Raw genomic sequence first — 27968 nt, 5'->3', positions numbered from 1 at the left:
CCGTTGTCTCTCATTAGTACAGTCAGTACTAGAGACCGAAATATAATTTTTGTTTTCAGAACAAAAATGTATGCTCCTAAAAACAAATAGTTGACTTTTTTGCTGTGAAGCTTCCATTAAAGATTCGCCTTTATATAATAATCAGATAATTGACACATTTCTTGTGCAGATCAATCATTCTCTAATTGGTTTGATCATCAAAACACACTTTGAAGATTTTTTTAAATTACATTTTTGTTCCCAGTCTCTGGATAATTTTTGTTTACCTGATTTCAAAAGTTTCAGGAGACTCCAAAGAATAAGTTTCTGAAAAGTGACCCAAGTCACTAAGATTCAGACATCTGGGAACTAATGAACGAGGTGAAGATGGAAATCTTCATGAAATGTAATATGTAGAATTTGCTCTTACACATTCTATTTTCTATAGTGGATTTTGAAATAGTCTACTGTCTAGTAAATAAATAGATTCAGCTACTTGGCACACCAAATAAAATTGAGTGGACTTCACAAATGTTCTAAACTTAGTTTTTCATTTACATTTTTATACTTTTTGAGAATTTCATATATGAGCACTGTATTTTACATTATTTCCCTCCCCCTCCACTTCCCCAACTCCTGTATTATAATGGCTTTTGATTTCTTAACTTAATACTTCCAAAATAAAACTTACCAATTAAACAAGACAACCGGTATACTAGATTTGCTTCAACTTCTCTACTGTCTTTTAAACTGGAAAAGCTAAGTAAGGGGATTGACCTTTTTCTCTAAGCCCATAGCTTAGCAGCAGCAGGGCAGACAGAGGCTTCAGTTCCCTCCCACAGTCTGAATTCCATTAGTGTGAAACCACAGTCACATCTGGCTCTCTTTATGAAATTCAAACAATTACCTAACCTCTTCCCTCTTAAGAGAAAAAGTCCATGGGCTCACATAACAACATTTTGTGGTATATAATGAATCTGTTGAATTTAAACTGTTTTTGCAAGATGCAGTAAAGGGAGAAAAAATAAGTGGCTACAACACATCTAGTTGGTATCTGCAGGAAGTTGCTTTCTGTCTTGTCTTCTTCATGTCTCCATAAAATTTGTTCTGTCTGTCACTCCTCACATCATTTGAGTTCCTGCAGGCAACGTGACCATTGAAGAGTCCTGGCGATAGAAATACTATGTCTGGATCCCAGTGTGATTTCCTGTTTGGTAGAAGCCAAGGCAGGACAAGCAGGGAAAGAAAGCAGCCCTGAAGGTCAGCTTAGACAGAGTAGGGCTGTTTGGTAGACACACAGGCGACTCCCAGGGATCTGCAACATGTCTCCAGTGAAATAGTGCATGCTGTGCAAATTTGTCCAAGATTCAATTCTAGATGTTTAAGGATGTTGCATAAACAACCTCGAGACAGGAAAGATAATGGGGAAAGACTCAGGGGGGAAAATCAATGCTTTATAGTTTTAATCAGATATAACAAATTGTGTGCCAGAATGATTGAATCTAACAGTCTAACTTGCTTTAATTTGTGTGTGTGTGTGTGTGTGTGTGTGAGTGCTTGTATAGACACAATAAATGTCTGTATAACTAAGGTAAAGGAAAGAGTATAAAAATTAAATATAGAAAATGTCAGCTACTGTAAACTAAAAAACCCAGATATTTGTAACTTGGTGTTTTTTGGATTAGCTACATAGAAATAAAATATTGATTCACTATATCTGACAGATACTGCCTTTATACTTGGCAGTGCATAAAGCTGAATAAGTCAGACAAGGGAACTATATTATCAAGATAGCTTTAAATAATTAGTATTATGTAGAAAATGATTAAGGGACAGTCATAAGAATGATATCATTTCAAAGGTCATAAAACTTAAAGATGAGATTTATAAGCTTATCTGAACTTACCTAATACTTATTGAACATCTGATATATATTAGGAGATTCTCTGACATCTCATTGTGCATAGCAATGAGATAATAGCACAATTTTCCAGTGGAAAAAAATCAAATAGCAATATGATAGCACCTGGAACAAATGCACAGCACAGTGTTCTGCAGCCTGAGGCCGGAAGATCTTGACAACATCTTGTTTCAAAGACAAAATAATACAAATCAAAACAAAGCCCAAAGTGTGTAAAGAACAGTGCTGAGACTTACATAAATAAATCCTTAAATTCTCAAATCTTAACATTATTCCTGAGTTTGAATTATGTATGTACAAGTTATGTAATTCAGTATTTTATTTTAAATGTTTAAACTTAATAAGACAAGTTAAGAATAACCACTTTTACTTTACACAATATGTTTTTGTGTGTGTAATCACACATGTAAGCATATATATGTATATATAAAGAATAATTAAACATCATTTAGAAGTTAAAAAACTATGTCTAATATCCACATATGAGTGAGTACATACCTACCTTGCCTTTCTGTGTTGGGTTACCTCATTCGGGATGTTTTCTTTCAGTTCCATCCATTTGCCTGTGAATTTCAAGATTTCAATGTTTTTTTTTCTGCTGAGTAGTACTCCATTGTGTAAATGTACCACATTTTCTTCATCAATTCTTCAGTTTAGGGGCATCTAGGTTGCTTCTAGGTTCTGGCTATTACAAAAAAACGCTGCTGTGAACATAGTTGCATGTATGTCCTTGTTGTATGAATGTGCATTCTTTGGGTATATGACCAAGAGATCTTGAGGTAGACTGATTCCCATTTTCCTGAGGAACCACCATACTGATTTCCAAAGTGGTCACACAAGTTTGCACTACCACCAGCCTTGGAAGAGTGTTCCTCTTTCTCCACATGGATTTTAGATATAGAGCGAAGGACTACCAACCTACAAGTCACACCACCAGAGAAACTAAGAAGCAAGGAGGACTCCAAGATAAGAATGCATGATCCCCCAAAGAAGAGGAGGGGGATAACCCCCGAGCAAATTGGGAGCATGGAGGGAGATAGGAGGAAGGTGAAAAGGGATGAGGGAGAGAAGGGGAGGAGGGAAGGAGGGAAGAAAACAGGAGGACTGAGACAGGAAAGGAATAAGGGAGTACAAGATAGGAGATGCCTTGATAGAGGGAGCCAGTATAGGTTTGGAGAGAGGTCTGGCACAGGAGAAATGTTAGGGGATCCACAGTGGTGGAGATATAATGAGATTAATGACTACCTCTATTGCCACTCCTAGAAACTTCATTCAGTAGCTGAACGAAGCAGAAACAGGCATCCACAGCTAAACACTAGCCATACTCCTGGAATCCAGTTGCAGAGAGGGAGGAGCAAAGGAACCAAGATGGTGCTTGAGAAACCCACAGAAACAGGTGACCTGACCTAGTAAGATCATGGAGACCCTAGTTGTAAAGCTGGTGAACCAGCATTGAACAAAACCAAGCCCTCCAAATGTGGGTGCTAGCTAGGAGACCAGGGCAGGCTACTGGACCTCTAACAGTGGAGTCAGTGCTTATCCCTAGAGCACAAATGGGCTTAGGGAGCCCATTCCATATGGAGGGATATCATTGCAGCCCAGATACAGGAAGGAGGGTCTGGGCCCTACCCCAAATAAAGTGACAGACTTTGATGGTCCCTAGTGGAGGGCCTTACTATCCCTGGGGAATGGGTGTGGGTTGAGGAGCATGGGAGGATGAGGGATGGGGGATTGATATGGAAGTAAGAATGCTTCTAAAATAAAAAAATTAAAAAGAAACTAAAAGAAATCCTGGTCTTTGAAATCTCATTTTATTTTAAATTATAGGAATGTGTGTACGTGAGTACATACATGTAATTGTGGGTATCCACAAGAAAGCATCAGAGGGCATCAGATATCCTGGAATGTGGTTATAGGCCATTGTGAGCCACCTAACATGGGTGCTGGGGACTGAACATGGCTCCTGTGCATGAACACTGAGATATTTCTGCAGCCCTGAAACCGTGGTCTCAAATAGTAAATGTTAACGGCATAAGGGCAGTGAGCTAACATTACACTAAGTCTGTGAGAGATTCAGTTTACCATGCTCAGCATGAGACACTTGCATGGTGTCTGCAAATAGATAGTGTTTTAGTATACAGTAGTTCAACAAATCAGGAATAGTTCATTCCTGATTTCCAAACTCAGTCTGTTGAAGATGTTGGCAATTTGCTACTTTATTCAGGAGCTGAGTATCAAAAAAAAATGAGTTAGTAAAGAAACAGAGGCTCTCATATCCAAACCCCTGCCATCCTAGACTCTCCTTCACACTGATAGCTTTGCTCACTGGTGGTGCAGAACGTACCAGGGAGTGAAGGGCTGAGCTGAGCTTTGGGACAGGTAGCCATTCCTCATCATCACAGACACTGACATTCGTTCTGTGCTTGGCTTCTAAAAATTAGCTGTATTTACACATGACCTGGTTTTTGTTTTTTCTCTAGAACCTCAGATGCAATTTTCAGCACTGTTTGCATTAGCTTGTTACTTTGGGAACAAATGACAACTTGAATAACTTTTAGTCCCTTGAGAAAGGGATTTTATGGAATTCTAGTTTCTAATGTTGTTTTGCCCTAGGGTCTATGACATGTTGTGATGGTCATTAAAGTCATTTCTGTGCTCAAGGAAGCTCACTGCCAGTCTTGAGACTCTCTGATATTACGGGATTCTTCTTGTCCCTGGTCCATTTGGATTTCTTGGTAATGAGTCCATGTAAACTGGTAAAAGGATTAATTTTATGTTATCCTCAGTTTCTGTGGGAACAAAATGATGCTTGTTCTAAGGTACAATTTGTATCTGGGTTATGTTTGGTTTTCCTCTGGTTGCCCCACAGATGCATTTTAGTATTTTTTCATAGAGAATATTATGCACAGTTTAGTGGTTTTCCCGCTTGTCACATCTTCTGAAAGGTTGTCGTTGCAAATTCCTCACCACAGGACCCATTTAGAATGTCTCAAACTCTAATTCCCACACTTCCTCACTCACCAAGAAACCAACATACCAGAGAAAGAGCCACCTTGAGAGCCAGAGACACTGCTTACCTTCTGCACTGCTGGTCTCTAGACCCAAGGTCTTGAGAAACCTATTCACTCAAATAAATAATAATGTTTCACCTACCAACCCTGTGCACCAAACTCTGTGTCTGAAAAAGGTGTCCAGTATGAAACAAAGTCCACAATTGTTACCAAACAAATCATGATGTATAATATCCAGCCATTATTGTACAGAGCACAGCCTAGATTTCTAACCATTAGGTTAATGCTCCATACTTTTTTTAGATAAAGAAGCATCACTTGTTTTAAAACTCCAGCAGGAAAAACAAATCCAAAGGGGCTAAAAGATTTTCATAAATCCATAGGTACTTAAGAAAAATCTTCCAGCTTCCATACCCATGCTTTTCCCAGTTCTGGCTTTAGGGGCTAATAATGATACTATTGTGTGACATTTTGTTTGTTTTCTGACAAATAAAGGTTGCCTGGTGATCAGAGGGGCAGAGCTAATCACTATTTAACCATAGAGGCCAGGCAATGGTGGCATACACCTTTAATCCCAGACCATGGGAAGTTCAGGCCTTTAATCCAATAACTCTGGAGACAGAGAGGGGAACTGACAGGCAGGGCAGAGATGGGATCTCAGCCTTTTTGGTCAGAGAATTCAGAGATGTTAGAAGTCTCTCTCTGGTGGCTACTGTTCTGCTTCTCTGATCATTCAGCTTTTACCCCAATATCTGACTCTGGGTTTTCATTGATTAAGATTAATTAGATTAATGATTCATGTTACGTTAACTGAATAGCCACATATTTAAAAAATCTCTTCATTTTAGAAAATTTCAAAGTGAAGTAAATAGAGTAAGAAAATTCTATCTTCGAGTTTGAGCAATTTTCCAGCTACTTTAAATAATTATCCCATCTCTTCTTTCGTCTCCTGTGTTAAAGATATCCCCAATCATAACTTCACTCCACATATAAATCCTTAGCACATATCATAAGCTGTAAAATTTTCCTGTAATCACCAATCCTCGATCATAACTAACTCATTAAAACATAACCATTGCTATTTGCAATGTGATTCATCCTAGCACTGGCTTTGCTCATTCGGTTTGTTTGAACTAACATGAAAACAAGGAACCTGTTACATGTATTTGTTTGTAGCTCTTTTATTCTTAGAATCCCTTCCTTGCCTTTGATTTCATATCATTGGTTATTAGAAGAAGTCATATTTTTATTTTACAGTCACAAGGATTAATCTGCCTCTCAATTGAGGTGATGTTTTTTCAGGGTACCATTGAACTTATTATTCTATCAATCAGTAGTCTTAGGCAAAGGTATGTCATAGAAGAGTGGCATTTGCTTATTCTCCAGTTTAGATTCTGTCACTACTTTCCTATGCTCTTATTGCTTTATTTTCCTGTTTTGTTTCATCCAGTGACTTAATACTTTATCAGCACAAGATATTTCTTCAAAACTTCTATGGGACTTATTCTAGGTTGCCAAATGCAACTATAGTTTTGTTTTTTCTTGCTGGGTCTTTTGTAGCATAATCTCTGCCCAATAAAATTTAATGGTGGCCTACTTTGGGTGCTTACCTAGGACCTCATGATAATGGAACTCACACATCTGTCTCAGTGCTAAGTTCATACATTTAGAATTCTCTTCTCACAAAGACATGTGTGTTTCACTAGAAGGCAACCTTTACTTTAATTGCAGAAGATTCACCATTGCATGGAAAATTCCAGAATAAAGCCTCTTCAAACTCACATCATTAGACAATGTCAAATGTAATAAATTGTAGTTTCTAAGAGTAGTTAGGTATCTCTCTTCCTTCAGAAGAGTCTAAGCTACATTTTGATGTACCAGAGATTCAAAATCATGGCCAAACTATTATGGACAATTCTATTTGTTATAGCTTTCTAGATTAAGAATGGAAAATGGATGTATCAGAATGACAGTTTTAATTTTATTTTCTTTTAGATTTTTGTTGTTCATTTTCTATTACATTTTATTATGGGCTGTCATACATTTACAGAGCACAATAAAAACTGCCAGATTATTTTCTAGACCTTTGGTATGGAAGTCCTGTAACAGCAGGTGTGCCTCAAGAAAGATCAAAGGACATTTAGAGCAGCATGATGAGGAATATTGCAGATTTTTGGCTTTTTTTCCAATTGTTTTCAGCTATTTAAATGGTTTCTCTGGGACATGATTGTCTTGAAACAAGCCATGCATATACATGCTCGCAGGCTTTATCTGGGCTTCCCATCTCTATATAGCTGCCTTGCAACTCTTTTAAAGGAGTAGTCGGTACAGTTATTAGCTTGGTTGTATCTCATCTCCGAGGAATCCCATTCCTTGCCAATTGTGTTAGATGTCTTGGAAGACAAAAAGGCTGCTGGGCGGTGGTGGCACACGCCTTTAATCCCAGCACAAGGGAGGCAGAGGCAGGTGGATCTCTGTGAGTTTGAGACCAGTCCTGGTCTACCAAGCGAGTTCCAGGACAGGCTCCAAAACAATACAGAGAAACCCTGTCTTGAAAAACAAACAAACAAACAAAAAAACAAACAACAAAAGAGAGAATGTTTTGTTGGCTTTTTTGTTTTGTTTTATTTTAAGACAGTGTAGCAAGAAGAGCAGAGACTGGGATAAGACAATAATGTAGAGGGTGGAGCACTAGACTTTGCCCTCTCAATTTTGAAAACATTGATTGTTTTCCTTCCATGCTGTGTGTTTTGCATTGTCAATGAAATGACAGTGGTGTGGAAGGTTTGATGGCTGGGTCAAGTGAAAGCAGCTACTGACTATTTGGAAAAGGGCATCACCAATGAAGACTGGAGAAGTTAGGGACTTAGAATGGTGGCCAGAATTAAGTATGACACCACAGAGTTTCTGAAGTCCAGTGAATTTCTCTGTGTTCTTATCAAGAACAGAATGACTTGCCGCTCAAAACCATAACTGTTCTCTCTTTGGCAAAGTCATCATTTGCTATAACATTACACACACACTTACAGATTAATAGTTATACAAAGATATATTATATAGCAATGGTTGTCATTTTTGTTGTTCTATGCTGGTGCTAAGAATACAATTTCTTCCATCAACGAGAGTATAAAAAATAAACAGAAACCAAGTGATATATGTAACTGTCGGTGATATTTTAAGTTGCATTACGCCCTCATAAACCTATTTGTTCTGGTCAGCTTCTCCGTCCTTGGTAACACTTTGTTTCTGTCTGGGATCTTTAAATATTTAGATTTTGTTTTGTTTTGTTTGTTTTTAGCTGTGATATAGTTTTCTAGGCTATGGTAATTATTTAAAAATAAAACCAGGAACTTCTAAATAAAAAAAAACTTAAAATACATGAAAGAAAAATGCACATTTTAATTTGCTGCTTTTGAGATGAAAATTGGATTTTTGTGATAGAACACTTACAGATAAACTATCTTACACACAAAAATACTGTAGGAATGGGGAGAAATCTAAAATTCAGAGTTGACAATGTTTATCTGTTGAGAAATGATGTTTATGCAAAAGGTACAATATGATGATTCAATTTCATTTGCAAAGAAAGGCATTTTCAGTTGTTGGATCAGAACTATAAAAAGAAATGTTTTCATCTGTGAGTTCACAGATTGATTTGAACAATTCTTCAGGCAGAAAAGCAAAGCTGTGTAGCTCATAAAGTATGGGACTGTACAGAATCTGTGATGTATTGTTTTCATTAATTCTACAAAGTGTGATGCTTGTAGTCACCAGAGCAGCACTGTCTGGATGTCCATTCAAGGAACATAGTCTCCCAAAACATTAGGGTTGTCTTCATCAACAAAAATCTTCATATCCATTATCTGAAAAGATGACAAAGGATTATGACAAATTAACTCCAGCAGATAAGGCTAAATTTTCATATAACTGAGTGGTAAGAAATGTGATTGTTATATGGGTAGAGTGTCCAGTAGCTTCTCCAAAGGCTAGGGAAGGCAGAACAAATACCTGAGCCATGCCTTACCTCCCCGTCCAGAGACTGCTGAGGAAGAGACATCTGACCCAGAGACACCAATGAGGAAAAGACAATGCAGCAGAGTCAGCTGCCCGAGTCAATGGGACCTTGAGAGGGGGTATAGAGGCAGGTCTAAATTCCTTAATAAACAAGTCTGCAGCATGCTCTGCTATTCACTGACTGCCAGTTCCTGAGTCGTTGGTATTGCTTCTTTTCACTCCCTTCCCCAGGGGTGTTCAAACAGGGTCACCTGCAACATATGTGTGGAGTAAGTAGTAGTAGTAGTAGTATATGGCAGTAGCAGCAGTAGTGTTGTGCCCAAGTTGCAAGGTCACCAGAGACCACCAGGAAGACAGACCCACTAAACTTCAAAAGCAAGGTTTAATGATTGTCCATCCACCCATGACAGGGACCCCATTTGGCAAGCTGTCACAGCAGTCCCCAGAGAGAGTGAAGTTCTCTGTGTACTGTTAGGTTTTATAGACAAAAGTTACAGGATTACATCAGTAGGTACGGGTTTGTTTCTGATTGGTTGACATTTGGGAACAATCAGGAGAATTTCTCAAAGTCATATTTTGGCATGAAATACCTGTGTACTAATTATTTTCATTGGTCAGTGCTGAGAGGGAACATTCTGTGGTTTTCTGGCACTGTCTTGTTAATTGCAGGTGGCATGTTGCACATACATACCAATAGTTTTCAGAACTATATCCTGGAGACTACAGGGAAGGTTTTGGAGTTTCTTTTGGAACCCAGCATCTAGGAGGCTGTGCAGGGGGTGGTCTGGAGTTTATTTGTGTTCAGTTTTGGCCCTAGGCTCTAGGAGGCCAGAGGATCTGGAGTTTTCTTGTGTCAGAGGCCTACGTGTCTTTTCTGTAGCCTGTCATGGCTACTAAAGCAGGGGGCTGAGTGAGGGTCTGGTCCCTTTACTTCTAAATTATTAGAAGTGACGCCCTTGAGTTTAGTTTACCTCTTTCAGCAGTAGTAGGATTACTCCAATGAAAACTAGATGCTGTAGGTGAAGAAGTGTCACACACAGGAGTAATCCATGTTGGAGGAAAAGCTTATCTCCCAGGAGAAAGACGACCTTGTTTCCTGGCTTTTGTTTCATTTTTTACTAAAAGTCAAGGTGTTGCAGGACCAAAGCAGAGACACACTGAGAAATTCTCTCCCTCGGTTTTGGCTAAAGTTCCAAATACATTTCTAGTTCCATGTATATTAGTCAATTTTCTCTTAATTTTGAGCTAGTGTTTGGATCCAGAGCTTGCCATTAGGTTCAGAGGTTTCAGTAATTATTTGACTATGTATATCAGAGTCAAACAAGGAAGAGAAAGCATGGCTGTGGCCAGAGGCAGCAGGAAGGGAGGATGGACACAGGAAGAGGAAGTACTAGGAACTGTACTTACGACTGATGCCTGCCATTAGCAAAACACATGGTATGCTTGCAATTTCGATTGTGACAGAACTGACATTAAGTATTCTTCTCATAATAAATTTGCAACAAGGAGAACAAGAGGAAACTTCAAAGATTACAGATAAGCTTATGTTACAAAATGAGCCAACAGCTTCATGGCTATGGAATACTATCAGAACTCACCCAGGCCTGTCACTATACATGCAAAGCCTATCATGCTGTTCATAACACCACAAGCTCCAAAAAGGAAAGTATTCCATAAAAACTTACTTTTTGGTAGACTTTGATAGGAAAGGATTTTCTAAAGAAATTTAAGTGTTTTATATATCAAGTATTTTTGATTCCTAAATGAACTACATGAAATTTGGCTGTATTTAAAGACAAGATTAAAATTTCTTCACTTCTGATGGGGTGTCAGAATGTGCCATGCTGGCCAGCTTCTACATAAGCTCAGAAAGCTTACTTTTTTATTTCCTGCCAGTAAAAAATGTCATTCTCTAATACTAAGTCAGAGAAGGGATTCTGTGTTTTAAGTTGGAGGATTACTGAATAGAAATTGATGAGACATTTAAAGGCTCCATTTGTAGATGAAGTTTGCAATACAAGTTTACCAAGGATAATACAACAGGTTTTAAAAACTACATTATAAAAAGTTACAATGCATGTGTCCAGCCTATAAATGTCTAGCTTTTAATCATAAATTTAATTCCTCTATCTTTTCTTTTCGCTTTGCACAATGGTGGCTCTTTTGAAGAAGCCACTGGAATTAGTGTGTTATTTCATTAAAAAAATCTCTATTGTCAAAATAGTCTGTCCAAAAAACTTTATAATGGCACACTGATGAAGCAACTAGACCAATAGCAGTCAATCTGGGGTAACTTTCATTACTTATCTGCAAAACATAAGAGCTCAGTCACCATCTCCCTAATGCATTCTCCAAGGATTGGAAGTTTCACAGCACATGGGATGTTTCACTTGTTGCATGCCATATACTAATCACTAGACTTTCCAAATCAGACTATCTATTCAAAATATGTATCAGTTGTAAAATGGGAAGTATAAACCAAATAAAGTACTATATTTGTTTTTTAACTTAATAATCAGATGTGTTTTCTCAATTTAGGAAACAACAATTTTTTATCCTTGGTTTTCATTTTTTTTAAAACTAGGTTCTAGATTAAAAGTCTATTAACCCTATTTATGTTCTACTGGTGAATAGGATGAATTCCTGAGACTTCTTGGGCTTCTTATGGTTTCTTTATTAAGACTTTATCATTCATCTCTTAGTACTTACTCTCCCTCCATCCTCCCACCCCCACCTGATCCTTCCTGTTCCCTCCCCTACCTACTCTCAGTCCACTTATAAAATCTATTCTATTTCTCCTTTCCAGGGAGATAGAGTCCCTTTCCATGAGTCCCTCTTTGTGCCCCCCCCCGTTACTTATCCTGTCTGGTTCTCTAAATTATCAAAATTAACCTTTACTTAACAGCTAATGTTCACTTATAAGGAGTCCCTGGAAGTTGGGCTGACTCTGACTCTTTTCTCTGCTCTTTGTATTTTTCCTCCTACTAGATTGCCTCATCCGGCCTTGATATGCAGGTTTGAGTCTAGTCTTATTGTAGGTTGTCACGTCATGTTTGGTTGGTATTCCCAGGAGGGTGGCTCTTTTCTGAATGGAGATGGAGATGGAGGAATAGTGGATCTGGAAATAGGGGAGATGTGGGGGAACTGGGAGGAGTGGAGGAAGGGGCAATTATGATTGGGATATGATGTATAAAAGAAGAGTGAAAAAAGATTTTATCATGAGATTTAGTTCAAATGCACTTCTCTTGGTACTCTTATTGGGAGAATATGTGGCTTTGTGTCAAATACTTAAAGAAAATCTCGTGTTTTAAAATAATAACCTAGCTCCTTCCTGCCTCTGCCTCTCTGCGCACCTCTGTTTTGCCTCTGCTTCCTGCTTCTCCCTTTGGAATGCTGAAGTTAAAGGTATGCAGCCACCATACCCAGCAATAACTGGATTAGAACAAAACAAAACAAAACAAAATTATGACCTAGGCTTTTCTGCTTTTATTATGTGGCATTCCTAATTCCCTAAATAATCTGAGTTTTTTTTGGATAGGGAAGGAGGTTTTCCCCTACTGTGACCTCAATCACAGCTGATATTGTAAGTAATGCATACAGTCAAGCAAGTATACACTTGTTACAATTTGCTTTGAATGACATTGCTGTGGTAGAAAAAATTATAACTAAATGGAGGACTGTATAGTTATAGTTATATTTCATAAAGGATGGCAGTGAGACAAGAAACCTTACAGAGAGCAAGTAAAAGAAGGGAAGTTTAGAAATAGCTTCTTTCTGTTTCCATGGATGCAGATAGTCCTCAATTCTATTCCCTATTACCCTAATGTTCCCTTTCTCCTTTTAAAATGAAGTTCCTTGACCCCATTCCCTGGGCTCCACATTCCAGCCCACAACTCCTGCTGCCTTACCAGATGGCCAGGCCTCTTCTAAGGACCCAGGTAAGATACTGAAAAACACCCACTAACACTCCTTAAAGCCCTCACAACTGCCTCAAACTGCACACCCCCGTGCTCCATATTCAGGCCCACAGATATTGCAGAAGACTTCTGCTTTTCTGCAGACCATGCCAGTACTAGGGACCCCAGATAAGACAGCACACACCACCAGCTAACACCTCCTGAAAACTGTACCTATCAGCATCCCATCCTCTGGGACCAATATGCCAGCTCACAACTTCCACAGAAGGCTTCACTGAAGGTCACACAATACTAGGAACCCCAGAGACCAAGCAGGTACCAGAACCCCAGAGACCACACAGGGGCTTGAAACTGCAGAAGCAACATTGGCACCCAAAACTCCAGAGATTACCCAGGCCACAAAGACCTCAATGAAGACACCCTACTGGATTTAAAGAGTCACAGGTCACAAGAACCCTGGGCCACACAGGTAAGAAGTCCAGAGAGGAAACAGAAACCAATGGAAGAAACATTCACAAACATCCACCTCACAAAGATAAACTCAGAAATCAACAGTTAAACCTATAAAATGCAAAAACAGATGATCAGAGGCTAACATAAGAACAGAGTCAACAGCAACAGTCAGGACAGTATGGCACCACCAGAGGCTAGCTATCCTCCTATAGCAGATCCAGGATATTCCAACGCAGCAGAAGCATAAGAAAATTACCTTAAATCAAATCTTATGAATATGATAGAGGTCTTTAAAGAGGAGATGAATAAACCCCTTAAAGAAATCCAGAAAAATGCAAACAGGTGAAGAAAATGAATTAAAATGGAAATAGAAGCAATAAAGAAAACACAAACTAAGGGAACACTAGAGATGGAATATCTATGTAAGCAAACAGTAACTACAGATTAAAGTATTACCAACAAAATACAAGAGATGGAAGACAGAACCTCAGCTGTAGAAGATATAATAGAAGAAATTGATACCTAAACCACACAAGGGCTCAACAAAGAGAGAATGACAGACCAATATCCTCCATGAACATTTATGCAAGTATATTAAATAAAATTCTGAAAAACAAAATGTAAGAAAACATTAAAATGATCATCAAACATGATAAAGTAGGCTTCATCCTAGAGATGCAGAGATTGTGCACCATATGAAAACTTTTCAATATAATCCATCATATAAGCAAACTGAAAAACACATATGATAATCTCATTAGAGGCTGAAAAGGCCTTTGACAAAATCCAGCACCCCTTCATTGCAAACGTTTTGGAGAGATCGGGGACACAAGAGACATACCTAAACATAATAAGACTTATTTACAGCAAGCCAATATCAACTTAAATGGAAAGAAATGCAAATCAGGTGAGACATAACTAAACATAATAAAGACTATTTACAGCAAGCCAACATCAACTTAAATGGAAAGAAACTCAAATCAGTTCCACTAAGATCAGAAATAAGGAAGGACTGTCCTCTCTATATATAACTATTTAATATAGTATTTGAAGTTTTAACTAAAGCAACAAGACAACTAAAGCAGATCAAGGGGTTACAAATTGAAAAGGAAGAAGTCAAAGTGTTGCTATCTGCAGATGATATGGAAGCATATATAAGTGACCCCATAGTTTCTACTAAGGAATTCCTGCAGCTGATATGATATGACTGGATACAAAATTAACTCAAAAATTATCAGTAGCCCTCTTATATACAAAGGATGAATGGACTGAGAAAGAAATAAGGGAAACAACACCCTTCAAAAATAGCCACAAATAATATAAAATATAACTCTAACAAAGCAAGTGAAAGACCTGTACAACAAGAATTTCAAGTCCTCAAGAGTAGAAAGTGGAGAAGATATCAGAAGATGGATTGCTAGGAGTAACATAGTCAAAAGTGGTCATCTTACCAAAAGCAATCTTAAGAGATCCAGCACAATCCCCATCTTCTGTAAGGAAGCAAGATTTCCTATGGAGGGACACCAATCCAGCCACAAAAATGTTTGACCTATAATCCATTCTGCCTACAAGATGTGCTGGGGTGAAGGTAGTGCAGAAATTTTGGAGTGACCAAACAATGACTGGTCTATCTTGAGACCCATGCTAGGAGAGGGAGACCACCTGTGACACTTCCTGGAGAGTCAGGACCCAGAGGCTGGATAGCCCAGAGACTAGGAGAGAACCAAACATGAATGGCAAAAATATGTCAATGAAATGATTCTAATGATTTTCTTCCATATTCAAAGACCATACCTAGCCCAGTTGTCATTAGAGGGTCTTCATCCAGGAACATATGGAAACAGACACAGAGACTTACATGCAAACATTAGGCAGAGCTTAGGGAATCCTGTGGAAGAGGGGGAAGGAGAGAATGTAGGAGTCAGTAGAGTCAAGGACGCTGCAAGAAAGCCCACAAAATCAAAATCAAGCTAACCTGGGCTCATAGGAGCTCACAGAGCCTGAAGCACCAACCAGGGAGCCCACATTGGGCTGACCTAAGCTCTCTGCATATACATACATACATACATACATACATACATACATACATACATACATGTTATGGTTGTTTAGCTTGGTATTCTTGTGGGACTCCAGACAGCATGAGCAGAGGCTGTGTCCAACTCTGTTGTCTACCTTTGGAACCCGTTTCCCTTTCAGGGTTGCCCCATCCAACCTTAAAACCAAAGGAGGTGCCTGGTGATTTGGCATGGCTGTTTGATATCTATGGTAAACCTGCCCTTTTCTGAAGTAGATGGTTCAGGAGAAAAGGGGAGGTAAGGAAAAGGAATGTGAAGAGGAGAGGGAGGGGAAACTGGTCAGGATGTAAAACATAAATAAACTTTCTCTATAGTAAGTCCTGTGCAGTCACTTGGGCAGGCCATACCAACTACCATGGTTCTTCTTTCAGAGTAAGGTTTCACAAATTATGGTATCCAGATCATACCCAGCCTGCTATCATGTTGGAAGCATATTATTAGGGAAACACAGGTCTCACCTTTATAAATATCTTTCATCACTAGAATGACAAAGTTGAGTAATTCCAACAACCTTTGGACTACAAAGTCTGAAATGTATATTGCATAGCTTTCCAAATAAAATAAAAATGTGCCCATAAGACATGGACTGGTAAGGTGCTGGAAGAGAAGCGCTGCCATCGGGACATCATACATCACAGGGGTAGAGTTGATACAATAGCGAGGGCTTCAACGTCTGAGACAATTTCCATTGGCCAAGTGGGGCACATAGGGCTTGCATCCCATTATCCTCTGTATGGTGCGTGTTTCTCATTGTTGTGACCAAGTACATGATAAGAAGCAATTGTATGAAGGAAAGATGTATTCTGCCCCACAGTTTGACACTGCATCAGGGAGGCCATGCAAGTTGGACTTTGAGGCAGCTGGTCACATGATGTCTGCAGTAAGGAGCAGGGAGAAATGAATGCTGGATCTCAGCTGAGCTGGCTTTATCTACTTAACCAGCCCAGTGCCTACCCCATGGCATGAAGCCACCCATAATGGGGGTGCATCTTCCAGTCTCAATTAACCTATGATGGTAACTTTCCCATAGACAGGTCTAATGTTTCTTTCCTCAGTAATTCTAGTTTCTGTTGAGTTGACAGTGTTAGAAAACACTATCCCATGTTCTCAAAAACTCCTCTAACAGAGGCCTAGCAGCCCCTGAACACCCAGTCCACAGAGATATTTAATTTTATTGACTCACGAATTCACCTCATTTGAATGCAAGAGAGTCACGAGAAACCCAAGGTTTACTAATCAAAGCCCTTGTTGAAAGGGCTTTTAAACTCATCTGTGTTAAGACCAGACGGTATGAGTGTCTGAACCTAACATGCAGCACGATTCCTATTTCCTCCTCCTTTTCAAGAGGACCATAACAATATATTTTTTCAATCAAAGTAGGCTAATAATTGTTATTTTCTTATTTTCTAAGGGGCTGAAGTCTCAAGCAATATTTGAAGAACCTTCCTAAAAACCTCTGGGTCAAATGACAGTACAAGAGAGATTAGCATGCAGGAAGAAAGCCAAAACAAATGAATTTAAGTTAGGAGTATTTCATTCTGCAGCTTGCAGTTTAAGCCTCCTTCCATGCCTCAAACAGCAGTTTTGCATGCTACAAAGTTTAGCAAGAAAAAATTGCACAGAAACTGCCTGCTGAGTAGTAATTCACAAAATACTCTGGAAGTATTTTGCACTTTTCAGTGTACAAGGTAAGCAGTTCACAGATTTATTACATTTCTTCTGCAGTGTCAATGAGATCTGCATTGGCAATCCCAATTGTTAACTCAGTTTACCAGATATCTGGAGTTTTCATTTAATTTTGAGGCTAGCAAAGCTAAACAGCCTTTGTCTAGGGCTGGGCACATGGTTCAGGGGTTATAAGCATCTACTGCTCTTGCAGAGGACCTGGGTCTGTTTTTCAGTAAGCTAATCCCACAACTGCTTATAAATCCAACTTCAGGAGGATGTGAAATCTCTAACAAAAAAAACCACACACACAAGCAAGAAAACAAACAATGGCAAGAAAACCACACTGAAGAATGCTAAGAAATCAACTCACTGTTTTACAAATTATTTTAAAGATGCAGTTACTGCTGATGGTAAAAGTGAGGGGGTCATTTCCTGCTTACCGTGCCTCTCGTGTAAGAATTTTCCCTCCACATAAACAAATATGTGATGAGGAACATTTCGTTAGTCAAAGTGAATGGGGTTGTCTCCTTCAACTGTTGTCAATTTTATCTTAAGTTTTAGGAGTTTTCTTTTTTGTTTTTAAGAATATAAGCCATCATTAATAATACAAATACCTATTTATCTTAGTTGGAAGTTGTTAAATTTAAAATACATGTGGCTGCCTATGTGTGTGCACAGACTCATACACATAAACACACATATACAAAATCTGCCCCACCCCCGCCATCAAATCCAGGACATTTTTGGCAGTATGTCCCACCACTGCATCGCATTCAAGGGCTTCAGAATATCTTGGTGTATTTGATGATTCCCCACTGGGACTGCTATTTATTATTTTGTGAGTTTTTTATTCTCTGTATTCTTTGAATTGTGAACATATGAGACTCTATTTCTAAATTATTGTTTCTTTTCTCAAGTATTGAAAGTGCTGCTGAAACTGCATTGGATTTTTTTCAGATATTATCCTTTCAGCTCCAAAGTTTCTGTTTAGTTCCTTATGGAGCTCAGTTCATAATATTTGCTAGGATTTAGGATTTGCCCAGCCACTCTCCTCATTGTTGCCTTTGATTATGTACCTACAAGGGCTTCTTCAGTGTGTTTACTTATCCAAGGTCTGTGTCAAGAAGAGTTAGCTTTTATTTTCCTGTCTCTTCCTTGCTCCTCTGAGTACCTGAAAGTATTTTGTTAAAAACTGGAAACTTGTACTTAATATAGTTTAGCAAACATGCATTTTATGTTTATTTTATAATAGTTTATGTTTCTTTTGTTTCGTAACTTCTCTAGATTTAATGTTTGGAATTACAATATTTACTTGGAAATGTCATTGTCAATTTATAAAACAAATGACATTTAAGCCTGACTTCCTGTGAGCCACCCTTATGTTTGTACAACTCAGTAATCATCTTGGATAGACCTTGTGACATTCAGACTTTCAGTCCTTGTAAGTGAATCTGTGTAAACTCTAGCAAGTCAGTTAAACTTTTCCTCAGTTCATAGATGCTTTAATTTTTCCTTGACCTATGTAGGACCTTCTGCAGGTCCAATATAGTTTTCCATTCTTCCAGGGAGCTATGAAGATATCACTTTTTTACAAGAATTCTTAAAGTGAAGCCTGAGCCCTGATAGCCACAGCAAGCTAAGCTATATCACACGCCCATGATAGTCCAATTAAATAAAACACATAATAAATAGTGGAAGAAGAAGGAGATTTTACTCAATGTGACCACACAGGAAAGAGCAAGGAATTCCAGCAACCTCCCATTTCCTTTGTTAGGGTGCTGACATGAAGAAGAGGTTTAGGTAAAGGATGCAAGGTATCCCCAGCTCAGCAGTCCTGTAAAAGCATCATCTTGCCCATCATCACTGTCTGGGCTTTGACCTCTCAAGCGTAGTTGTCTGACAAATTGTGGGAACAGCGTAAAATCTCTTTCGGGGAGACACGCCCCCTCTGGAGGATGCAAGGGCCCTCACTTTCCTTTCTCTATCAGGAGACTCTTGAGGGGAAATTTTGACTTCTTACGGTTTATTATTTTAATGATTAAATAGAGAGAAGGGCACAAACGTCTCTTTAGGATATCTTAATTTAAAGATGTATTTCCAATTCCTGGCAGGAGTGTGGCAATCTGCCTTTCCCAGGAGTCATTTTCCAGGTTTACTGGGACCTTGAAAAACTGTAAATTTCTCCTTTCATTTTCCACTGAGTTCGTAAGGTTAGCTCCAAACCTAGCTGTCCTCTCCCTGCTGTCAAGTCTGCTGCTCTTTTGTGATCAGACCCATGCAGGAAATCCACAGCTTTGACACTGTTCCGGAGGGAAGAGAGCAGATCTGCCCCAGGCAGGAACACAGACACCTGCTGTCTGATCTAAAGCTCCAGCAGTTTTTAAATAAATGATGCTTCTCACTGTTTGGTCTGCTTGGTTGACTTCCAAAGACTGAAATTGCTGTTTTTGGCAATTTTGTTCCATTTTCTCCTCTTTGCTTGTTTGTTTGTTTTTGCAAAGGAGGATTCACCAATCTCCTTACAGTGCTGTAATCAGAATTCCATATCTGGGTGGTATTTTTCTTCAGAAATTGATTTATAGAAGTATTGACAATGTTTTGGTTATGATTTTAAGAAGTCTTTATCAGATTGGGATATACTAAAATATTTATGGTGAAGTTATAGAATGCTGGCAGTCAATTTAAAATTATTTTGTCAGGAAGAGTGAGTGGAGACAGAGATGAGGCAAAACTGGAAGCGAATTATTGATCCTTGGTAGCAGACACCTGGAGAGTCATCTCAATTTTCTTTCATTTTCAACGTTTGAAATTATTTATAATTAAAAGACAGAAATTATTAAAGACTGAGATCATATCTATTTCAGCATCAGAGTTAGAATGAGATGAAGATAATGTTCTAACTGCATATTTTTGGAGCAATTTGCTTCCCTTGATAAGGGAATTGTACTCATCCACAGGTATCCTATTGAGTTTTAAAGCCCGAAACATAGACATACGTTTCTGAGTTTAATTCGTCTCCGCTTTGAAAATTATTACATCATAAATATGATAGATTTTCATGACTAATGCGAGCTTGAGCAGGTACTAGCTTTAACATGTGTCAGGTATCACTGAGGGATGCTGCTCGGTGTTCAGTTTCTGATATGCCTGTGTCTCATCCCTGCTTCCATTTTCATCTGACATTTGCATAAAAAGTAGCATGCTCTAAAAGCATAATAAATGTGATTAATAATTTTGATTTAAATCCCTTGTTTCAGAGCTTTTTGGTATCTTTGAAGTGACACAGCCTTGGGCAGGTGAATAAGACAAAAGTGTTTTGATGTCACTGGCATAGCAACTAGATAATAGAAGCCTCTGCTCAAACTAAATCTGGGTCCCAGGAAGCAATAAAATCAGTAGAAAGGTTCACTCTCTCTTTCCACCTTCATTTAAGGACATTTTTGGGCTTGAAATGTCAGCCATGGTGCCCTGGCAATGTTATATACACTGCATACAAACAAAGGATTATGTTGGCTGACCTTAGAACAATGTGGCACTTTGAACAACCATGGGAGAGTTGCAGAGCAGAAATTCTCACGACCAGTGGTTTGTGAGCCAGGTCAATTTTGCCTTCTCTTAAAAAGTGTTTCTCCTCCCCTCCCCATTTCCCCTCCTCTTTCTCCTACCTCCCTACCCTGCCCCCAGGCTCCCAATTTACTCTAGAGTTCTTGTCTCTTTCCCCTTCTCAGAGGGTCCATGTATGTCTCTCTCAAAAGGATAAATGATGGAAAGAATTTACTTTGCATTTTGAGTATGATATTTACATAATAGTATGATATGATCTTCAGGTTGGAATATGAGGATCTACTAATGAAAGCATACCGTATATTATCTTTAGAGTTTAAGTCAGCTGAGTATAAAGCACCAAATTATCTCCAATTCATTGGGAGAATAACTCAAGGAGGTACCAGGTAAATCTGATCCTGCTTATCCTAGGCCTGTTTTTTTAAGTTTGTCACCTTTTCAAAGATATGTCGTTTACATATGTTTTATTTTATGAGCATTGGTATTTTGCCTGCATGTGTGTCTATGTGAGGGTGTCAGATTACCTGGAACTGGAGCTACAGGCAGTTGTGAGCTGCCATGTGGGTGCTGAGAATTGAACCTGGGGCCTCTGGAAGAGCAGTCAGTGCTCTTAACCACTGAGCCATCTCTCCAGCCCCTATTTACATCTGTGTGTGTGTGTGTGTGTGTGTGTGTGTGTGTGTGTGTGTGTGTACTAGCCTTCCTATCCCCAATAGGTTTCTTTCACATATTAATTTTGTAGCCAATTCATAGGCATTTCAGATTTTTCTCTTTTTACTCATACAATACATATGTAAAATCAACCGAGATTCAGTCTAGATGACCTACCTCTTTATGATTTCCTCAGTCAGTGTCAGTCATGTTACCTATACAAAGTGCATATAATCCATGTGTCTCATATAGTAGGCTGTTTTGTGGGATCTCTAGTCTTGTCCTACATTGAACTTAACTATTTTAAATATTAGTGAATTTTAACAAGGAAAAAACTCTAATATCCAAGGATATTTCTTCTTTTCATGTTCTATCTGAATTCTTTTTCAAAAGTGTATGTTGCCAATTGGTATATCTGTATGTGTGTGTTTAGCAGTGAGTCATGTGACAAGGGCTCCATACTGGAATGGCTGCCAGATATCCAATGATGAAATATTAAGCATAAGAACACTGGATCATTCTGCTTTCTTGCTAATACCTGCCTGCCTCCCTTGGCCAATCTGGAGACTGATTCAGTAAAATGGACCTCAGATGATAGCTTTAAAGTTTTCAACCAGTCAACAATGTCTGGCTGTCCTTCTGCTCTATCCTCATGGAAATCATGAACAGTGAAAGCTTAGCTCCATTTGTGTCAACAACTCTGAACTCGGGGAAATAGGAAGGTCCCTTTGTTCTCAGTGCTAAAGCTTTGAGATTTGATATTTCAGTGGCCCAAATCCTAAGAAGTTGATGTTAAGAGTTCTAACTCTAGGATCCTCAACTCCAACTATAAGGGGATCCTTTACTTCTCAGAGAGGGTAAGGCTTTCCATGAGGGAGGGGTGGGGGAAATGTGGGGGGAGCAGGAGGAGGGCTAGTAGGAACTGGGATTGGTATGTAAAATAAGAAAAGATTGCTTTTTTAAAAAAAGAGAACTCCTGGAATCCAGTTGCAGAGAGGGAAGAGTGATGAGCAAAGGAGTCAAGACCAGGCTGGAGAAACCCACAGAAACAGCTGACCTGAGCAAGGGAGAGCTCATGGACCCCAGACTGACAGCTGGGAAACCAATATAGGACCAACCCAGACCCCTTGAATGTGGGTGTCAGTTTGGAGGCCTGGGCAGTCTACGGGGCCTTTGGTAGTGGATCAGTATTTATCCCTAGTATATTAAAGGATATTGGGAGTCCATTCCCCATAGAGGGATACTCTCTCAGCCTAGATACACAGGGGAGGACTTAGGCCCTTCCCCAAATGATGTGACAGACTTTGATATTCCCCCATGGAAGGTCTCAACCTTTCTATGGAGCAGAAGAGGGATGAAATGGGGGTTGGTGGGGGGCATGGGAGGATGGAAAGTAGAGGGAACTGGGATTGATATATAAAATAAGATTGTTTATAATTTAAATAAAAAGAGAGAGGGGGTGTAGGGAGGAAGGGAGAAAGGAAGGAAAGAAGGAAGGAAGAAGAAAGAAAACTTTAAACCATGTTTACAATAAAGATCTATCATGAAAGTAACATTGTCTGTAGTGTTTAACGCTCTGTTGAGGGTAAGATCATTCTTATCTGTCTCAAGATGGCTCCTTTTAATTCAAATGACTTATCCTTTAATATCACTATCTAATGGCTTTTTTCTACAACATGACCTTAAAATCTGCTTTCAAAATTGTCTGAGAAACATTTTCATAGCTAGAAGATGGTGGAATATACCTGCTTATGAGTTATAAAGGAGGACAGCTCCTCATCTTTTGTTCCTTTAGTTTTTTTAATTAAGTTGTGATTATTCCCAGTACTAATTCATTTTAGTAAAAATAGTTATTGATCTGCAAGCATGGCACATGTAACAATATTAATAAGAATTTGAATCACAATATCTGAGACTAACATAGCATTTATATATTTAATACATAGTCACTGGGTTATAAATATGTAGCCAGTCTTGCCACACATATCTTTCTGGGATAATGTGAGTATTTGAGTTCATTATTCTACTAAGTAGGAATTCCTAACACCAAGGAACAGTTTTTTTTTACTTTAATGGATAAATATTGTCCTAGAATTTTTGAGATACAAAGAGTAAATCATCATGCTAATTATCCATGAAGATCATATAACATAATACTGGAGGGCAAATATTTACTACTAATGCTAAAGTTGGAACCAGGTTTTTGACTGAGACTAACAGTAAGTAGTGGGTATTTAAAACAAAATGAAGATAAAATGACAAGTAAAGAAATATGACTCTCTAACTTGAATACCTTATCAATTATTTTTTGCTGTGCATATTTTGACACAAGAAGAGAAGCTCCAGAATGAGTCAGAAAATAACCAGGTTGATAAGTAACACTCTGAACATGCCCTTGACATTTCTCTTAGAATCAATTACTGAATACAGGAGACAAGCATAAGTTTCAGCAGACATAATTTAGCTGTAACTGATCACTTAAGGGAGATAAAATATTATTGAGTACAAGCACAGTTATCCACACTGGAAGAACTTCCAGCAAACAAAACCTACACAGGCAAAGAATAGAAATAGATTGACCTGTGTCCAAGTTGAGTCCTGTGAATCTGCTGCAGATTCAGAGACAGAGAGATACTAATTATACGGTACTTTAAAATTGCTCAACTTTAAACCTCGACAAAAAGAAAAGGATTAGCAATGCCTCACCAACAAGGTAAAAGAGGTTATGCATTTAACAGCTTAAACTGCTGAGATAAATGTCACTGTAGACTAATTAGTCAAAGTAATATGAAAAGAACATGAAATTAATAGGCAGATTTGTGTGCAAATGGAAAACCACTCTCACTATGCTTGCTATTGATTGCTTTGTCAGATATTTAGGTTCACTTTTCAGATTAGATTTTTGTAATTCTAAAGCAATGTTTAGGTTTCTGTTACTTTATCAAAATTGCAATGCCACCCCACAGTCTGCAGGGGATTAATTACAGAGATATGGAGCAAAGACATCATTGATTCTATTTGCTTTGATGAAAGACCTTTTTTACTTCAATATCACCCCTCCACATAGAGCAAAGGGGCAGGCCAGGGCACTATAGAAGTGCCCTGTGGGTCCCAGTAAGAAAAGAGGCAGAACGTTTCCCAGCCTTAAGAAAGAGACAAGGCAGAAGAGAAAGTTACATAAGTGGGGTGCTATACAGAAGGCATAGAATCATCCATGCAGAAGGTTAAATGACAGACACAGGCTGCTGCTATGAACAAACTGCTAGCTGTTTTCCTATTCAGAGTTTCATTGAATTTAAATGAAAAGCAGCATTGCCTCTTCCCACGTGTATTTCATTAAACACTCATCAATGTTTCAGTTTCTACCATGACACATGTCTGATTCATGGTCAGATGTCATGTTGTTGAATATTCTATAAAAGAATCTCATGGCTTGTCTAGGAAGACTGATCAGACAATCCCGAAGTATTTCTTTAGGTAGGTAATGGGTTTCTGAATCATAAGAAAAGGCAAGCTCTACCCATTTAACAAAAGGAAGCCATGGAAACTAGCAATCAATCAGAATCCCCTACAGCCTCAACAAAGTGTAAAGCCTTCGGGGTTTTCTGACGCCTCCCTTGCCAGCTGTTGGAACATCACCAAGTGTCATTTCAGAGCCGTTTATCCTGTTAAAAGAATGATGTCCAGGCCCTGGATTATTACAAAGCATTTTGTGAAATTAAATTTTCTGAAGTTTTTAATCACAAAAAAAGCAGGATTTCCTTTACCTCATTGAAAGACAAAGCATGTGATGCTCTTTTTTGGACAAAAGCGGTTTACTGATTTTTAAATCTGTTCCTTTTGCATCTCAGCTGTCCTATCTGAAATTTTTTTCTTATGGAAGAATTTCCTTGATATTCACTAACTTCTTGTGGACAGAAATCATCATGCCTCTCTGTTCTCTGCATGAAAGCTTACATCTTTAAAAATACCTCATTCATTTTTGAGATCATGATTTAATTACATCATTTTCTCCTTCCAAAGCCTTCTTCTTTCCTCTTTTCTACATGTAGGGTCTCTCCTCTCTCTCTCTCTCTCTCTCTCTCTCTGTCTCTCTCTCTCTCTCTCTCTCTGTCTCTCTCTCTGTCTCTCTCTCTCTCTGCGCGCGCGTGTGTGTGTGTGTGTGTGTGTGTGTGTGTGTGTGTGTGTGTGTATTGACACCACTGCCCACAGCAGGCTAGCTGACTTGCAAGCATCGGGGAATTCTCCTCTCTTCAGCTCTCATCTCACTGAAGAAGTGTTGACACTACAGACATGTGCTGCTGCTTCTGGTTTTCCATGTGAATAGAAGCTCAGGACCTCACGTTTGCTCACTATGTTCTATCCTTCTCTACCCACTGGAGCCACATTTCCTGACCCCTCAAAACAGTTTTGTTATTTTGCTTAATAATCTTCTGATTCACTCTCCAGCTCACGTTTTTCTTTTCAAGTATTTTTAAATGGCTGACACACCTAATTAACCATTTTCTTGTTAATGTTAGAAACGCAATCTATTTTAAAACATGGTTACATCTCTAAGCCCTATTTATTTCTTGTTTCTTCTCTTCTTCTGTATTTTGTTCTCAAAGACAATTTTGTTCCCCTGATAGCCTGCCCTACCCCAAGCAATTTACTGTTTAAATTTTATCTAATGCTTTTTTAAAAACATTTTATTGATTCTTTGTGGATTTCACATAGTTCATCCTGATTCCATTCATCTCCCCATCCCTTCATATCTGTGCTCTAGGTTTGCAACCTCCCTGCAAAAAAAAAAATAACATTTAAAAGAAAAGCAAAAACAAAACTAAAAACTAACAAACAACAACAACAAGAAGGCCTCTACATGGAAGCTGCAGTGTGACACAATTTGTCACACAGTTCACCCTTCAGTCCACACATTGTAAGTGTTCGTAGCAATGAGTCGTCGCTCTTGTTTGATGCCTCGGACTTCTGCTACGCCTTCTACACTGGGCCTTCACTGGAACTCCCTGTTGTTACTGTGTGTCATTGAGACTCTGCAGCTTTTGATCCTACAGATCTGAACTCCTTCTCATGCTCCAGCAGCTCATAGATGAAGTGTATATAGGGGTGGGCTACCTCATAGCCCTGGTTCTGGGCCCAGGTGGTAGCTGGGTTGGTGATATCACCAGGGCGAGCTCTCTAGCACTGCCCCCAGCTAGTTCACCCACTGTAGTAGGCAGCAAGATCTCAAGCTGTGGTGGTTTGAAAGAAAATGGCCCCCCAAAGGCAGTGGCACTGTTAGGAAGTGTGGCCTTGTTATAGTAGATATGGTCTTGTTGAAGAAAGTGTGGAGGTGGGCTTTGAGGGCACATATATTCCCCAGATACTGCCCTTTGCCTCAGTCCATTTCCTGTTGCCTGTAGATAATAAGATGCAGCCAGAACTGTGTCTGCCTGTTGTCACCATGCTCCCCACCATGATGATAATGACTAATCCTTTGAAACTATTAGCGGCCACCTCAATAAATGTTTTCTTTATAGGAGCTGCTATGGTCATGGTGTCTCTTCACAGAAGTACAAGCTCTAAGGTATGTATCCTACACCCACTTTACCAGGGCTGGCCCTACTGTTTTATCTAGGCAAGGCCTGCTCTCCTAAGTACTGTGGTTGCTGAGGTGCAGAGCGAGCTCTCTTGGCTACCACAGACGACAAGGAGCAGGAGTGGAGGGCATCTTTCCCTCACCAATGCTGCCACGTGGCAGAGGAGAGGGTTGGGGTCATCTCTCCTGCTCTTACACACTCAGGGCTCTCTCACCGGAACCCCTGGAAACGGGTCAGCTCTAGTGTGCTGCCTAGGAAAGGTGCCTCTCTCCCATGTGCCGCATCCAGTGAGGGGCAGAGCCAGCTCCTGAGGCCAGCTCTCCCACCCACCACAGGCTGAAAGGGGCCACGAGGGAGGGTAGATGCGGGGAGGGGATCAGCACTCCTGTTTCCATGCCCCACAGTTGGGTTCACCTACAGCACAACCAACCATGTCAGCTCTTCTTTATGACCTGGGTGAGTTGCAGAGCCTGCTCTCTTGAGTGCTGCAACCCATGAGGGGTATGACCAGCTCCCACTCTCATGATCTCAGGCCAGTTCCCCACCCACCACAGGTGGAGAGGCCTGGGGGAAAGAGGAGAGCATCTCACCCTCAGCGACTTCACCATATGACAAATGAGGGGCAGGGCCAGATCTCTCATGCACACTGACAGGGCTACATCACCTGTTCTCCCCAACCCTACTGTCAACAGAGTTAGCTCGATGGCGCTGAGGTGAGGTGCTGCAATGCCTGCTCTCCTGAGGAATGTGACAGGTGACGGACAGGGTCAGCTCTTCACTCTCGTGCTTCTGGGATACTGTTTTTAATTAAAGAGATGTTCGTTAGGGAAATACAAAGTCCCAGGAAAGCTCAAGAGCTGGAGATGCGATGACGGACATAGACTGAAACCTTTCAGGATGAGATAATTTTCTGTTGTGGAAATAAAGAGAGAAAATGAGATTTGAAGCAGCAAATTAGCAAGATAATTTTAAAGAGGGAAAACAGCAATGCTAAATACAGACTGTATTGATGAAAAATAAAGCCCTAGCAAAGAAAGTCACGGTGGCAGAGAGATGGCTCATGCATCTGGCTATAAGAATCACAAAAAATTCTATTGGAAGAGGCAAATTCTGACCTGAAATTATTCTGATAT

This window comes from Mesocricetus auratus, unplaced genomic scaffold, assembly GCF_017639785.1.
Source record: "Mesocricetus auratus isolate SY011 unplaced genomic scaffold, BCM_Maur_2.0 Super-Scaffold_2245, whole genome shotgun sequence".
NCBI lineage: Eukaryota > Metazoa > Chordata > Mammalia > Rodentia > Cricetidae > Mesocricetus > Mesocricetus auratus.
This window is presented reverse-complemented; position numbering follows the sequence as displayed.